Genomic DNA, 16,974 nt, shown 5'->3' with positions numbered 1-16,974 from the left:
GCATCTCTCTTTTTTTTAATGTTGTGAGTGCATATGTGTGTGGATGCAGGTACATGTGCATATGATGGTATCTTTTATTTTTATTTTATTTTATTTTTGTATTTTTGTTTTGAGCTGTAGACTAGATTGTAGATTAGCTCACCAAGCGGCCAGCAAGTTCCTGGGGTCCTCCTATATTCAGCCCCTGACACTAGCATCACAGACACACCACCAGCGTGCCCAAATACTTAGTTGGGTTCTGGGGATTAGAACTCATTCTTCATACTTGAAAGGCAAGTGCTCTACCCACTGAGCCATCTCCTCAACTTGCATCTACTTTTAATCAAAATATACTTTGCAAACCATAAACTCACCTTTTTATTGTTTGTGATTCAGTGGTTTTTCATTATATTCTTGAAGTTGTACTGTAGTTACTACTAGTGTCTCATTCCAGAATATTTTCATCATCCAAAACCAAAATCCTATATTTATTTGAAGCCATTTTTCCATTAACCTCTGCTTCATCTTTGATTTGATTTTTGTGCCTAGAGTAAAACAGGGACAGGGACCTGACATCACTTTTGCATGTAGATATCCAAGTCACTTAACTTATGCTTGGTTATTCACCACATATCTTTCTAATATCTATTATGTAAGATACGAATGTGACCAATAACTATCGTTTTGTGGTCCTTACATGGTTCATAAAGAAAACCAAATAGGATTAGAAAAAATAACCAACATTCTCTAACACCATTTTTTGATCAGCATCTGCCTTGTCGACGGTTTTCTCCAGGTGTTGGTGGTTTAATTGTCTCCATACTAAGAATGCAGCTCTCATAATCAACTCGGTAAAGTTGTTCCATGTCTTGCCTTTTTCTTACTGATGAGGCAAAGAAAAGGGAAACAAAGTGGCCTAGGTTCTACTTGGTAAAGTAACAGATGGGAGAGGATGAAGACATGAGTATTGTGAAGAGAACTATAAGAAGATATTAGTAGTTCACCTCCATCAGGAACTTTCATGTGTTTTTTTCTTAAAACATGATATATTTAGGATTGTTTTAAAAGATGGAGAAATGTTTTCACATATATTTTTTAAGTAATAATATTTAGTATCCTAAACTATAACATCTAAGGCACGTGTGGCGATTAATGTTGTCAACTTGACAGGATCTACCCTCTCCTAGGGACACACCTCTCAACATATCTGTGTAGAAGTTTCCCTAAGTAAAGCTATGAGGTTCTACTCAGCTCTAAAAGTTGATAATTCTCTAAGTTAGGTATAGATAACCTCCAATGATTTAAATGAGTTTCATCCATTTCCAAAACACAGATATAACGTGGCATTTTTAATATATAAAATATCTAGTATTTAATGTTGATGAAGAAACGCTCATGTCAGAAATGAAAGCAAGCTCTTGTGCAGCCTATGCCTGCATCCAAGTCAGATGCAGGCGGGGCCACCCTGCTCTGTGCTACTACTTGTCTTTCCTTTTAAGGTGCGTGAAGCGCACCATAGAGAGGAAAAGGTGGGCATCTTTCCCTTTAGACAAAAATCACTCAGTTCTTGTCCCTCACCATCAATACTTTCTATTCAAAGAAAGATATGTTCCTTCAGGAGTTGTTCTCTAATGCTTCTTATGCACTGGACAAGATTCACTATGGGAGCCGCACAGACCCTTCCAAGTTAGACAGGGCTAAAGCTGAAAACTGACATCATCACCAACCCTCAGGAGTACATGCTGACTTTAGTGGACACAGGCACTGGCATTACCCAGGCTGACCTCATAAACAACTTGGGAACCATTAATAAGTCTGGCACAAAAGCATTCATGGAGGCTCTCCAGGCTGGTGCAGACATCTTGCTCGGGTGGTTTGGGGTTGGATTCTGTTCGGCTTGTGTAGCGGCAGAGAAAGTGGTTGTTATCACAAAACACAATGATGATGAGCAGTATGCCTGCGAGTTTTCTGCTGGTGGAGCCTTCACGTTTTGTGCAGACCATGTAGAGTCCATTGGCAGGGTACCAAAGTGACCCTTTACCTCAAAGAAGACAAAATAAAATACTTAGAGGATGGTCAGGAAGTGGCAAAGAAACACCCACAGTTCAGAGGCTGTCCCATTATCTGTTTGGAGAAAGAACAAGAGAAGATGATTAATGGTGAGGCAGAAGAAGAAAAAAAGAAAGGAGATAAAGATGAGAAGCCAAAGACTGAAGATGTGGGATCAGATGAGGAGGATGACAGTGGCAAAGAAAAAGAAAAAGTAAGGAGAAATACATTGATCAAGGAGAGATGAATAAGATTAGGCCTACTTGGGACCAGAAATGCTTATGACATTACATCACTCAAGAGAAATATGGTAAATTCTATAAGAACCTCACCAATGATTGGGAAGACCACTTGGCAGCCAAGCACTTCTCTGTAGAAGGTCAGTTGGAATTCAGGACACAGCTCTTCATTCCTCCATGAGCTCCCTTTGACCTTTTTGAGAACAAGAAAAAGAACAAACTGTATGTCTGTCATGTGTTCATCATGGACAGCTGTGATGAGCTGATACCTAAGTACCTCAGCTTTATCTGTGTTGCAGTTGACTCTGAGGACCTGCGTCTGAACATCTCCTGAGAAATGCTCCAGCAGAGGAAGATCAAGGTCATCCTAAAAAACACTGTGAAGATGTGCCTGTGAGTTGGCTGAAGACAGAGCTACAAGAATTTTACAAGGCATTCTCTAAGAATTTAAAGGTTGAAATCCATAAAGATTCCACAAACTGTCAGCACCTCTGTACTCCTCCACTATCACACATCTCAGTCTGGAAATGAGATGACTTCTTTGTCAGAGTATGTTTTTCACATGAAGGAGGCACAGAAGTCCATTTATTATATCATTGGTGAGAGCAAAGAGCAGGTGGCTGCCTTTGTGGAGTGCATGCGGAAGTGGGGCTTTAAAGTGGTGTATATGACTAAATCTAATGATCAGTGCTGCATGCAGGAGTTCAGAGAATTTGATGGAAAGAGCTCCATCTTGGTGACTAAGGAAGACCTGGAGCTACCAGTGGATGAGGAAAAGAAGAAAATGGAGGAGACTAAAGCAAAATTGAGAATCTTGGATAACAAAGTTGAGAAAGTGACCATCTTCAGTAGGCTTATGCCTTCACCCTACTATATTGTCAGCCAACATAGTATCATAAAGGCCCAGGCACTTCAAGACATCTTTATAATGGGCTACATGATGACCAAAAAGCACCTAGAAGGCAATCCTAACAACCCCATTGTGGAGACCCTGTGGCAAAAAGCTAAGGTGAACAAAAATAACGGAACTATCAAGGACCAGAGAAGTAGAAGTGTCTAGTTTCTTTGAAGATTCCATTTTGTCATGTGATATTTTGCTAGAGGCTGGCATTTGAGAGGGCACATGATGTTTTGCTGTGAGTACTCTTGTGTGAGGGGCATGGGTTTGGCCAGCTGAGAACATCTGTGGGTGGACTTTGAGGAGAGAAGTAGAGGCTCATACACAGTGAGGCTTTGCTTTTTGGATGGACATTGCTGCACTGATCTTCATGCTTTGACACTTCACTTTGCAGAGAGAAATCTTCCAGAGAACCTCTTGGGGCAATCCAACTGAGTCTTGCAGCTTTCTCTCACTTGTCCTGCTGATTCGTGTTGCTACTTGGTGTTGGCCTTTGGGCTGGGCTGCTGGTATTCTGAGTACTGACCCTGATAATCCCTTAAAGACCCATCAAGCCTAATCAGCAAGAAGTAGATAAAAGAGATCTACAGCCCTTTTACCTACTAATGTATCTAAGGTCAGGGGTTGGAAGGGAGGTAAAGGTGTTTAAGGAACCTAAATAAAGTAGGTTTGGTGAAAAAATCTAAGTCTACACCTGGTGGTGCTGCTGCTTGAAACTGCTCTAGTCACCTTTTGGTTTTCACTTAAGGATCCCCAAACCATTCCAGCTGCATCTATAACATGATCAAACTAGGCCTGGGCTAGTTTGAAAATGATGAAATTGAGGTGAGAGCAGAGGAGCCCAGTACTACTGTTCCATCACTTCAGAATGATTTAAAAAAAAAAAATGCTTCTTGCATGTAAGAATTAGATTGCATGTAAGAACAGAACCTCTGGGAAGTCCATGCCCTTTCTATAGTTGCCCTGTGGCTTCCCCAGCATGCTTGAATGACCCTGGCCCGTCTGGCTCTACTCATGTTTAGAATATCTCTTCTGTCTTTTGCCTTAAAGCAGGAAAATCCCCTGCCACAGAATAGCAGCATTGGGTATTATATATTGTTGTTTTGTTTTGCACTGAAGTTAAAAGTTTACAAAATAAAGATACAGTTTTAAAGGAGCCCTAAGAGGTCTGTGGCATAGCAGGTACCAACAGAGAATAGAGGAATTGAAGTGTAACACAGAGACACAAAGCATAACCTTGATTATACTGAAAGGGAATTCATGTTAAGACTTTATAAAGTGACATCCTCATGGAATTCTGCTCCATGCACTAATTAGAAAGACCTATCTGCCAAAGAGAGAAGCTAGAGAGGAGATTAACACTGAGATTCTCAGCACGGGGAAATGAGCCCATTGTATACAGATGCATTTAGAACTGGCAATACAGTTCTAGAACTCTGTGATCCAACTCTTTTCCTCTTCCAAATAATGATAAAATGGTACCTCTTTGGAGATTTGGACTGAGTGTTCTCCAACATCTGCAGAGTTGCTTCTACAGTTGTCTCCTTCATTGGAACTCACTAAGGCAAGAAGACTACTGCATTGCCACAACATTGCTGACTGTGTGCTTCTGTCTGTCATAAGCAGCATTCCCACAGCTGTGTATCCTGCCTCTAAATGCACCTATTATTACTCAAACCTGGCATTTTTCTTGATAAATATTAGTTTAAAGAGGAGAAACAAATAATACTTATATATTTCTGTTTGGGTGTTCAATCTGAACACCAAAAATCCTTTACAAGTACTTGGGTTTTGTGTGGAAAAACCACAACCGTTACCTGTCTCTTGGTTGACATTGCTTAGCATATGCAGGTGCTCACCCACCACCTCTTGATTGTGTATAATGCAGATTTATCTCGTGTTTTAGAAATAGCACAAGTTGTGAACTGTGTAAAAATTAGGATGTTTTTATGTTCCTGAGTATCTTCCTTGCTGAAGCCTTATGATTGGTATTTGTCACATGAAGACTAAACTTAGACCTTAGCAAATTATGGGTGCTGTAAGTAGATCGTGGCATACATGGTTCCTACTGTGGCAGTCAGGCCTAATGTCTCCTCCTGGATTAGTTGCTTGATTTCACCTCCCTTAAAGATAGTATTTTTTAGCTGGCACTCTCTACAGCAGTTTAATAATCCTGTTCTGTTCTAATGCTCACTGTTGTCAGCAAACAGCATGGATGCTTCCCAGGCACTATGCTGCCAACTTTCCTAAATGTACACATTAATACTCTGGGTGGTGGAGTTAAGACACTGCCCTATCTTGGCTTAAAACGGGTGTTGGAACTATAACAAACACATTTCAAATATTAGGTCAGATTCTAAATATTGCTTCTGACACACAAGGGAGTCAACATTTGAAAATATTACTCTATGGTTATAGCCTTCTTTAAAAGACAAGACTATGGACTACCAGCCTTTAAAATAGCAACTTAGAGTCACCACCACAAAAAATTCCAAAGATAATAATGCAAAAATGACAATTTTTGTTAAATCTAAAAATCTTTTTGACTACTTTTTTTCTCAATTATATCAACATACATCTCAGTCATTCAAGGAAGAATAACTTAGTAACATAAGTTCTACATTGTCGTGAACTGAATACTAGTAGCTGACGATACCTGTGCCAATCTTACCCAACTCCCTTGTTAGGGACCTCATATTGGAAGACCATAATCAGCCATGTCATGAGGACTTGTATCAAGGAAATGGACAGCTGTCACAACTTGGGGCTGTCTCTTTTTTAAGGGCTACTCAATAACAATTACCAGCACACCACCAATCTCAACCATTTTGGGGGTCATATTATCAATAAGTTCTGAATCGTGAAGTAAAAACACAAGGGAATTTTAAAGATTATGTGATTCCAAATATCGTTCAAAAAAATCAAAACAAAAGGATTGTGCACAGAGATGATAGAGCTAGTGGGAGCAGATCCAATGTTATTGTTCTGCCTCCCTAAATTCTAGCGTAGTTTGTGTTCATCATATAAATAGAAAAAGGAAATGACACCATTTTTAATTCATTATACATTTCTTTCAGGTCAGCTTAGGGCCAACACCAATGTTATATACTGTGTTGGGTACAAAATTGAAGCCCTGAAAGTTGATCTGAGTTCCTATGACATGGAAATGCCACTCATCATCACCTTACAGAAGGGTACCCATGCCTTGCCCACTATGTACATAATTAAAGTGGAGACGTGTGAAACAAAACATCTGTGTGGAGTGTAACTGATACGTCAGTCTAAGAGGAGATTCACTGTTATTAGGGTTTCTTGCTTCAACTTCAAGACGGCATTGCCCAGAAAACTGTCAACAGTAAAACTGGTCCAGGACCAAAGTTGGCCCTTAGTTACTCTTTTCCATCCTACCCATAGACCAGGCTCAACAGATTTATGTCAATCAGTCAATCACAAATTAGTAGCATGAAAGGAGTACTTTCAGAGTAGCCAGGAAATTATCAAATGCCCCTCCTTCTTTTCCATTAAATTCATTAAGAACTCCAAGCAGATGAGGCCCCACAGCATCCCAGGTGACTGAAGGACAGAACAAGTTCAGACTGAAATGTACTTGCAGAGGTTTGTCAATACCTTCCAAAGACAAAAAATAGGAAGCCCCTATTTGCTAGTTAATACTTTACAAAACCAGCAGACATTTCAAGTAGATTTACTTGTAAAACTCGTGTATATATCAATGAAATAAAAGGAAGGTGCTTTTGGCAAGTCAGCGCATTCATTTCATTATAAATATGGACCCATTATTTTCATCTGAATCTTTTACAATAGTAGCCACTTAACATTTCAGTCTGACTTGTGGGACTCAGTAAGCAAATCTCCACACTGAAGCCATCTCCTCAGACAAGCTGCTTTCTAGAAATAACCAAGCATATGACTTTCTGAAATGTATTGAAGTTTGTTCATCTTGATTAAGTGAAACGACATTAAAGTTAACTTCAAGCCAAATCCTGTTCAACCAAAAAGTTAATTAATAGGATATTAATTAGTGCAATAATTTAGCTCCTTTTATTATTACATTGGTTTGTTATGTGGGGGTTGACAGCGAATGTGCCACCATGGGCATTTACATGTCAGAGGGCAACTTGGGCCCCAGGGATCCAACTCGAGTTGCCAGGCTTGACAGCATGTGTCTTTGCCACTGGGCCATCCACTTAACACTCTTACTAGCTGAACCTTTCTTTACGAAAATGGAAACTGAAAAGGGAGACCATTACGCATTTAGTATATACCACGCTGAATTTTTATAAGCATGTAACACTGAGCATATACTTTATCACCACCTAAAACAAAATGATTTTTTAAAGATCTGAACAAAGGACTAAATTAAATATATCAGATACATATTGTTTCCATGGCAATGGAAAAATATAAAGGAGACCCTCCCTCCTTATGAACAGTCTTGGCTCCAGGTCATTGCTCTCTGGGATCACGGTTTCACCCATCCTGAGGCTGCAGCCCCTAGATGGCTTCTATTCACCTAGGTCTGGGGAGGCTGGAATTAGGACACTAATCTGGGGTTTCCAGTTGGCTGGCATCTGTTTAGCCTCATACCTGAGGAAAGGGCTGAACTTTCTCAAGGATCTTTCATTTCAGGCTACTAAATACCAGGAAGCCCTCTGGAACTATGGCAGACTGTCTCTCCTTATGCTACAAGCCTCAGTGCAGAGCTGGGGCAATGGGATCATGTGTAAATTCGGCCTTACTCCTCCTGAGGCCTCCAGTTAGAACAGAACCTTCAAACACCTTGCAAATAAGGAATATGCTTTGAAGTCCCAATGAGGATTAGACTAAAGTGAAAACTGCTACCCTAGCAAAAAACAATGCATGCATCAGGAAAGAGAAAGGGAAAGAGATGGATGCCTGCAGTGGAAAGGAAGACACCCACAAAGAGTCTGTATTCCTCTATGGGCCACTATTCTTCTCTCCTCTTCTCAGTGTTCCCGGGCTGTTTTACAGGGGTACTCATGGCGCAGAGGTGGGTGATGGCATTTATCTGACCCATTTCCTGGTGCATGTGAAAACTCATAAAAAGCATTTTGTAAATGAGAAAATATTGTTTACATGTTCTTACAATTTATGCAAATGCGATAGCTATTCTGACAAACTGTAAAGTCAAATTGTCTGACCAACTGTATAAGTTCTAAACAAGAAATATAGATGCCCCAGATAATTCCTTGCACAATTCATGTACTCGGTCATACTCTGCAGCTAAAACCCAAGGGAAGACATTCTGAGTGAGCTGTGATTCTGCTCCACATGCTTGCTGCAATGTGCACACTCAACTCATGTTTAACTTTCAAACTAACACCACCATCCTGAACCAAAGTTAAAACATGCTCTCTTTACCATATCTAATGCCCTGATAAAATCTGGCCTTTTTAGTTTTCCAATAAACATCTACGCCTTGATGATAGAGATTAACTGTTTGAAAACCACTCTTTCAGTTTTCTCCCCCCTCTTCTCTGAAAGTTCCCTCCTACACTTCAAAGCCGCTTTGTGGTTCCCCTTGGAGAAATCAATGGTGAGAGATGAAAAGCAGCTCCCTTTATCTCCACCTGCTGAAGGTCACTCAGCTCACTGCACAGGTGGGGGTGGTAAGTTACAGCAGGAGGCAGGTGAGTTAGAAGGGGGGGCTGTGTTAGAGTGGGGGCGAGAGGCGAGTCAGAAAGGGATGGGTTAGAACAGGAGAGAGTAAGATAGAGCAAAGGGAGATAGGAGCAGGGAGGAGGGTGCGTTAGAACACGGCCCAGGGGGAGGTAAAACTGGAGGGAGGGAGTTAGAGCGTCAGTTGTGTACAAAGAATCCAGAAACAATGGTATCTATTTTAAAGGGGTAGAACACACCACTATACAGCCATATATCAAGCAGTAGTTTGCCAAAGGCCTAACATTTGATGTCTGAAGTTAAAATGCTACCAAGTGTGATCCCATTTAAAGACAACAAAACGAAACCTAGACTTTCGCACTTGTTGTAAGGGGCAGAACTGTGTGTTGACAACACTGACTAACAGGCCCCTTGGGGAGTTCTTTGAATTTAGGCTTTAGGCCGGGCCGCCGATAAGAGTGGGGATAAGTGTGGATGGGATTTAAATCTGCACGGATGAGTGGGAGCTGTAGGCCAAGGCTGTTCCTCATGGGACTTCTCCAGAGGACAGGCAAGTTGCTGTGTCTCCTTCAGCTTCACTTTTCTTACCTGTTGAGAGAGTTGATTCATGCCTGCTTTGCAGGATTGGTATGAGGTCTAAGGGAGAAAATGGTTGGGAGGCAAACTGGAACCCACAAGGAGTGACAAAAAAAAAAAAAAAGGGGGAGCTATTTTTGTGTTGCATATAACTAACCTCCCAGAGGAGAGCTTTTCATCTAATTATTGGCTTACCCTTACAAACCCAGCAAATCTCATAAGGTCTCCAGGCTTCAGGTCTTTTTCCACCCATTAAGTAGGAGTTAACCGACCAGCAGAAAGGGGCAGGCTCACAGCAGGCATGTGACAAGCCAGAAAGAAGGAAACTAGGTTCTTCCTCTCCAAAGCTGGCCCCAAATCCAGGCCGCTGGGCACAGAAACACTAGTGGGGTGGGCACTGTGCAATCCTGTCTGATTCTTGCTGAGCAGTTAGGAAATGGCACCTCATCGCTGGGGTTATTTGCCAGACATCCTGACAGCTGCCGGGCTCTGGCCAGCGGCTGCTGCTCCTCCACTCTGCACACAACACTCTACCGCTCTTCCGACTACTGCAAGCGCACGTGACTCCGCTTGTAAGAGTGAGTCTGCTGGTCCTCACCACTTTCTTTTTGGCAATCCTGTTTTGAATTCATTTTATGGAGATGCCAGCTGAAATCTCTTTTGGTGTCTGCCTGTTGTCTGCACTTTCTCTTGCCCTTTCTCAAAGGGCGTTTTGTCCTTCACATGCATCTGTTTCCTATGCCACAGTCAGCCCTGCTACAGGCGGGGGTGGATGGCATTCCAGGACCCTCAGCCTCAGCAAAAGTTCCATCTTAATGGAAACATTAGAAAATGATTTCAATGCCACTGAGCACAAATGAGCCTTTCCCTTGCTACTTAAGATTGCTACTAGTAGTTAATTAGTTATTTTAACTATCTGAGAATTCATGAGCCTATTGTTCACATCACAATGGAATCCTCTTCTGGAAGGAACCTAAACCAAAACAAAAATAACCAATTCCTTAAAACAAGCTTTTCATTTGAGCTTTCAATTTTAAAACTACTTTGAACATATATATATATATATATATATATATATATATATATATACACACACACATACATATATATGCTTATACTAAATAAAATTGGAATTTAAATCTAGAAGGACAACTGTTTATCTGTAATGTTGCATCAGACCTTAAAGTTAAGTACTAATGGCATTTTGCTTTCCCAAGCAATAAATTATTTCCTGAGGAAAAAAATTCTGGATTTATTTCCTTCCCTTTCTTTCTAGCTTCCTTTCTTCTCTCTCTTTTAAATCCCTGGCTGGCTTGGTATTTGCTATGTAGACCAGCTTGGCCCAAAACTCTCAGAAATCTGCCTTCCTCTGCTTTCCAGCGCTAGGATTAAAAATGTGAACCACCATGCATGGATTTCTAGATTTTTGCTTAGGTATGACAGTAGTTAGAAAGAGGAACAAGTATGCATTGCACATGGATAGGTGACTCTAACACAGCAAGCAGTTAAAAAGACAACGCACCAGCCATTAGATGGGGCTTTGGCTTGCCCCTGGTTTTGTGGCATGCAATCTAATCTGGCTGAGCCTAGTATCCGATTCTGTGATGTTGGTTTAATGATGTTTCTTCACAGGTAATAGTGAAGATCACAGTAACTGTGGCAGACAGAGGGAAGACTTAGGAGGCAACTCTGGTTAATAACGGTTGGGCCACCAGAGAAGTCTGGCAAAAGCAGAGGAGCCAAGATCTTCAGAACATGAAATCCACTGCACTCAGCAGTATCTTTAAAATGCTATGTGATGAGTGGGGGCACAGAATGGAAGAGAGTGGAATCTTGTTGGTCCCTTGTTCTAAGCTAAGACAGGAAGCTTTCAGGTACTATGATGTGCAGTAGAAAGAGGCAGATAGATTGTTAGACTCTAGACTTCAGGTGATTAGCAGAAACCCAGTGGAACTATTAGAATACAGCTGGATAAAGGCCAAAGGCTTGGAGGAATCACCTGGAAAGGGCATCCAGTGTGAAGGAGGGCTCAGCATCTGGGCTCAGCATCTGGGGGAGCCTGAAGCTATGAGTGATTTGACACCAGCTGGAGAGGACATGAGTGAGACAGGAAGCTAATGGCAAGGTCACAAACACCAATGAAGAGGACAGGAATGAGACCAGTGAGATGAAGATGATGAGCCAAGAAAGCAGAGTTTAGAGCAAGGGGATTGGAAACAGCAAACTGCAGAAAGTCCAAGCCTTATAAGGGATTAAGAAGTGGTTATTTATCCAGGTGAGGTGGGCAGGCCTATAATCCCAGCACTCTGGGAAGCAGAGGCAGGAGAATCTTTGTGAGTTCAAGGCCGGTCTGGTCTGCAAAGTGAGTCCTGGACAACTAAGGCTACACAGGAAACCCTGTCTCTAAAGAAAAAGTAAAGAGGGGGGAAAAAAGTTGTTTTAACTTGATCATCACCTCCTTAGAGACTCCTTGTCTGTGGCCAGTTAAAAGTCAACATCCCTTTTCCATTCTCCTTCAAAACAGCTTCATTTCCAACTGTGTATCCATCTCCAAGTTTATTTCTTTCTTAAGCTCTCCAGCTAGACTGTAGGCTACTAGGATGCAGGGACTGCCGTGGTCCTTCTGCACCTTAGATGCTCAGCTGTGTGTGTGGCACCGGCACAATAGTATGTGCCCAGATTTCGATGGGCATGAATTCACTGGGGTGGAGGCCAGGTTGCAGTGGGTTGAGGTGTAAGTTGGAAGTGAGAAAAAGCAATCTGGAAACATGATTATGGAGGTTGAGAGAAAGGAAGTAGAAGCCACAGAGAAAAGCCTTCCTTAGGGTAGGAAGGCTCCAAATGTTTTGTTAGTGTGCAGAAATGAAGAGATTTGCATGTGTTTGTAACAGGAAAAACAACGCTCATTGAGCAGAAACCAGGACATGGCCAAATGGCAGGAAGACAAGGGCAAGTTCTGTGGGAGGAGCCCGTTCATGGGGGCGTGGCATCTCTTGGCCACATGGTATTGCAAGGAATAAATCCTAGTCTCTGGTTTCCTTGTAACTTGAGGAAGGGGGCCTGAGGCTGCCTAGAAGGAAACACTGAAGTTTTGGATTCCCTGGGTAGGAATGGGAAGAGGGCTGACTAGGAAGCAGGCAGGCACTTTCCTCTTCTGAGGAGCCCTGGCTTAGAACCTGATATGCTGTGAATGCAGCATGGAATAACAGAACAGAATGTTCAGTGCTGCACAGTGACAGACCCCAGTGCAAGAATGGTAGTGGGTGGAGAGTAGGAAACAGTAGTTTAAAACAACAAAACAGAGTAATGGTCACATTTCTATGTGTGACCAGATAGTTCTTTGACTTTTCATAGAAGAAGCTGGGATGCTGCAAGGCTCTGGAAGGTGGAGCTCCACCAACCCCAACTATACTCCTTTGAGGTGGTTGGCTGGGATCCTGAGTTCTCCCAACAAGGCTTCTTCATGAAGCTGGTTGGCCTCTTACGGGTAGAGGCTGACTTCTGAAAAGGAGTGTCTTGTGTTACTGAAGCCATGGTTCTGTCTCCTTATGTTTCTCCGTCCTATGTGGGACTACGCCTGCCTAGAATGACCAATGAAGAGGAAGCAAGCAGAACTGACGGTTTTTAGAATGGCCAAGAAAAACAGTATGCCTGAGTCAGCATTTCTATTTCTACCAAACACACTTTTTTCTTATTATGAGCATTTTGTAGCACATATTTGATTCTCCTAAAGTGAAATTCACAGCCATCTCCTGTCAACATTGATAGTTATATGGACTGTCTTAGCAATAGTGAAGGTGCTGTATTAAAAGAGAGCAAATCATAATCAAACCATGTTTCACTGCAGACTTGTGTGAGCAGTGGGTGGCGTTACAGGACTGCCTGAGGCTGTGCCCATGTAGAAAGAAGATGCTTGTCTTTGGGGGTACTGTGGAGATAATACATGAAGAACATCCAGATGAGAAACCCAAAATAGAAGGTGGGTGGATATTTGTGAGCTGGCCCACACCTGACATTTCTGTTCTTTAAAGGGACAATGAAACTGCTCAGTCACAACTAAGATTGGCCTGTGGGTTTTCAAAGTGAAAGAAATAACTCTTCTGTCTGAGCCCCTGGTCCTGTACAGTAGCAAGCCAAGCCCTCTGCTTGCTCAGCAACTGCTGGAAGCATCACCTGCCCTTGTTCTTGTTCAAGAGTCCCAGCCACCTGGCATCAAAGCGTTTAGCACCATTTCCTACTCAGATTTCCAGGTCAGCTTAACTGAAGGCTCTGTCAGCTAGCAATGTCAGAATTAAAAATAAAAAATAAAAACTGCACTCTCCGCAGTTAAACTCAGATTTCAGATGAACAATAAATTATGAGTCTTATTATAAAAATAACTTGCAAAAAAAACCCATCACATACTGAAATTAATCAGACCAGAAGTCTGTACACCTCAGTGACCTTCTATTACAGCCATTCTTAAGCCAAACATTGGATTTTACAGTTTTTTTTCAAACATAGAATCTGTTTTATGAATTTTTTACCACCAAAAATGAAAAGTAAATGGCAGGGCTCAAACTAGAAACAATTCGTTTTGTATCCTCTTCATAACTTGTGTTCATTGCCTGCATTTAGTAAGAATTTTTAATGCATTTTCAAAAGAGTGCATGAGACCTGTTTTATACTAAAAAAATTATTTGTTGCTTACCCGATATTTGAATTTGGCTGAACATCCTGGATGTTGTCTGGCAACCTTATTCCTGCTATCAGCAAAAATAACAGTCCCCCCACTACAAAAGAGAGAGAGAAAGAAAGGAAGAAAGGAAGGAAGGAAGAATGTTCTATCCCTAAAATATAATATTTGTGATCAGAGAGAAGGCTCATAGATAGCCATTCTTCAGCATTTGAGGGAGACCTACCCACACCCCCACAATGTTTTTGTCAACAAATTCACACATAGAACTTTGTTAGTTTGCCATTCATGAGTTAAAGCTGCCATGTCTAAATGCCAGAAAGAAATGTCTGCTTTGAAAGTTAAGCCCGGGGTACCAACATGCTTTCAGGATCAGAGGTAGCGACTGAGGCACCAGTCCACACAAAACCTGGGCTCTCTGCTGAAACCTGAATGTATCTAGTTATGTCTGTGCAGTTGTTGGGCAAAAACATCAAGCCAATGGGACAGGCCCAGGGCAGGTCCATCACTCTTCTCCTGAGAATGTGGCTCCCAGAACGGTATCTGCAACATTTTTCATAGGTATAAAATCTTGAGTTCTATCCAGATTTATTAAATAAGGAAATTGACTGTGATACCCCAAACTCCTGTGCTTGACACGGTTGGATGAGGGGATTGGTTGATAACCTCTGGTCTAGAACACTGACCCTCTTGCCTAGCCTGGAATTTTATCTGGATGTCACAGAAAGAGGCGCAGCATGGAAAGGGTCATAACTGGGCAGTGTAACTATGGCTTGGGGCAAAGGTGACTGCATGGAGGGACAGGGCGAAAGTCCAGAAAGAGCAACAACTCCCCAGTGCCCTCTCTGCTGCTGACCCAGGCCACTGCAAATGCCAACGAAGCCTGTGGCCTAGATGTCTAGGCTGCCACAATGACTGTACAGAGGTAAAGGGGATACAACCACACTGGGGTGGATTTTTGGTCCTGCCCAAGGAATCCTAAAAGGAATAGCATAAAAAAAGAAAAATCTGTCCTTGAGGTCACAGGAGATGTCACCGAGGAAGTGGCCAACACTGATGAGGCACTGATGGACTTAAACTTCCTGGACCCTACTGCTGGCAACAGTGCAGGACCTGGGGACATTTAGGCTGCTGCCATATGTGTAATCCTGTTAGCCCGAGGATGCCGGAGTTCAGGAGGAAAGGAAATGCATCTTAGTGTTAGCACAGAAAACGTTGATGTCCTCACATTCCTGATGACTCTGTGGTGTCCCCAGCATGGAGAAACATCTTGGCTTATACTTAAAAGAGAAAGCTACAGCCCCCTACACACACACACACACACACACACACACACACACACACAGTCCTTGGCACACCGTAGTGGGCGATTGCTGATAAAGGTTTCCTAGCCAGGAAACAATGAAAAGCCTGCTGTCCAAGAATCAATCAAACCCACAGCTTCCCCTTACAATTATCCCATCAGCTTCGGCCCCAGGAAAATAAATATACCATTCAAAGGCTTCTACGTGTGGGAGTCCTAGCCAGACCCACTCCATATACAGTCTGGCAATTTGGGGGTTCCCTATCACAGAAAAAAGATCATATTTCTGAGCACCCTTCCTGTGGTTGGGCTAGTCCCCCTCTTTGAAGATGGTAATTTCTGAACACTGGCATCTCCGTTTTCTTTCTTCCTTGTTTAGCTCCTGGAAACTAAAGGCTCTTAAGTCCACGTCGTAGATACTAATTGCCCTCTTGAGCTTCTGAACAAAAAGTTGGGGCTGGCTCTTGCAAGGCTCCCAGGAAGCAGGTTTTGTGCTGGCTTCGCTGGATGTGGCTGATACCCACACTAAATATTTGCTTCTCTGTGGAGCTGTCTTCTCAGGGTGACAAGTCGGCCCCTGTGTGACTGCTCTTAAATCTGCTGGGTATCTGGGCATTTTCTAAAACAGTTTTCTAAAAATAACTTTTGATGGGTTAATATTAAAATTTACATTATTGGTAGCCGGGCATGCTGGCACATGTCTGTAATCCCAGTACTCGTGGAGGCAATGGCAAGTTCATCTCTGAGTTGGAGGCCAGCCTGGTCTACAAAGTGAGTCCAGGACAGCCTACACAGAGAAACCCTGTCAATTAACATTATTATCCAAATTTGCTTTGGATGGTCTTGTATTAATTCACCGCCAGCACCATTAGCATGAAAGCACTCATTGGCACAGGTTCCTCTGGAAAGCATCACTTCCCCAGGGCATCAAGAGATGGAGACAAGGATGTCACCATTCTTGTCAGTGGCTCGATGCCTAGTCTTCCTGGTCCATTGTGACCCTGTGCCACCGCATCCTGTAAGACAAACCTTGTCTTGCTTGCTATCTTTTGCGGCTGAGTTTCCTGTGTCATGGAGGAGGAACGTCAAAGGACAAAAATATTTTCCAGGGTCAGGATCTGCTTGATCCCACGGGTCTACAGCCCAAAAGGCTGATCTCATTCCCTGTGGCCCTTTCATAGGAGTGAGCCTTCTGGTGTCTCTCAGAGGCAGGTAAGGGGTGCTGCAAAGGGGACGCAATGCCACAGAGCCAGAGGGGAGAATGAAGAGGCCCAGACATAGCCAACTACTAAGAACTCCTAACTGCTGTGTGCAGAGGAGGCCCACCGCAGAGGCAGCCTGTGCCACTCACACACAGCCCCCGGCAGCGGGCAAACTGTGTGCCCTCTAGGTCTTCTCACAGACTGCTTTAGTTCCATCAGTTAAACTAGGATCAAGTGTTTCCTGTTAAGGCCAAAATGCAGGGCAGGTAACAAAGGCTTCTTTGGTGTTCTGGAAAGGGAAAGCTGTTGGCATGGCTTGCCCATCTCTCCGAGGGACATTGCTCCGTCTTGTCTCTCCTTCCTTCCTTCCCTTGTGCTATGTGATAAAACAGACC

The 16,974-nt window shown here is 42.7% G+C and overlaps 1 pseudogene; it reads left to right on the top strand.

Moving 5' to 3' along the window:
* The first annotated feature begins 25 nt into the window (after window positions 1–25).
* Window positions 26–8,615, top strand: LOC132656895 (heat shock protein HSP 90-beta-like; annotated as a pseudogene).
* Window positions 8,616–16,974: the final 8,359 nt, after the last annotated feature.

Source organism: Meriones unguiculatus, chromosome 10, assembly GCF_030254825.1.
Source record: "Meriones unguiculatus strain TT.TT164.6M chromosome 10, Bangor_MerUng_6.1, whole genome shotgun sequence".
Lineage (NCBI taxonomy): Eukaryota > Metazoa > Chordata > Mammalia > Rodentia > Muridae > Meriones > Meriones unguiculatus.
The sequence above is the reverse complement of the archived record's forward strand: the minus strand, read 5'-3'. Positions and strand labels throughout refer to the sequence as shown.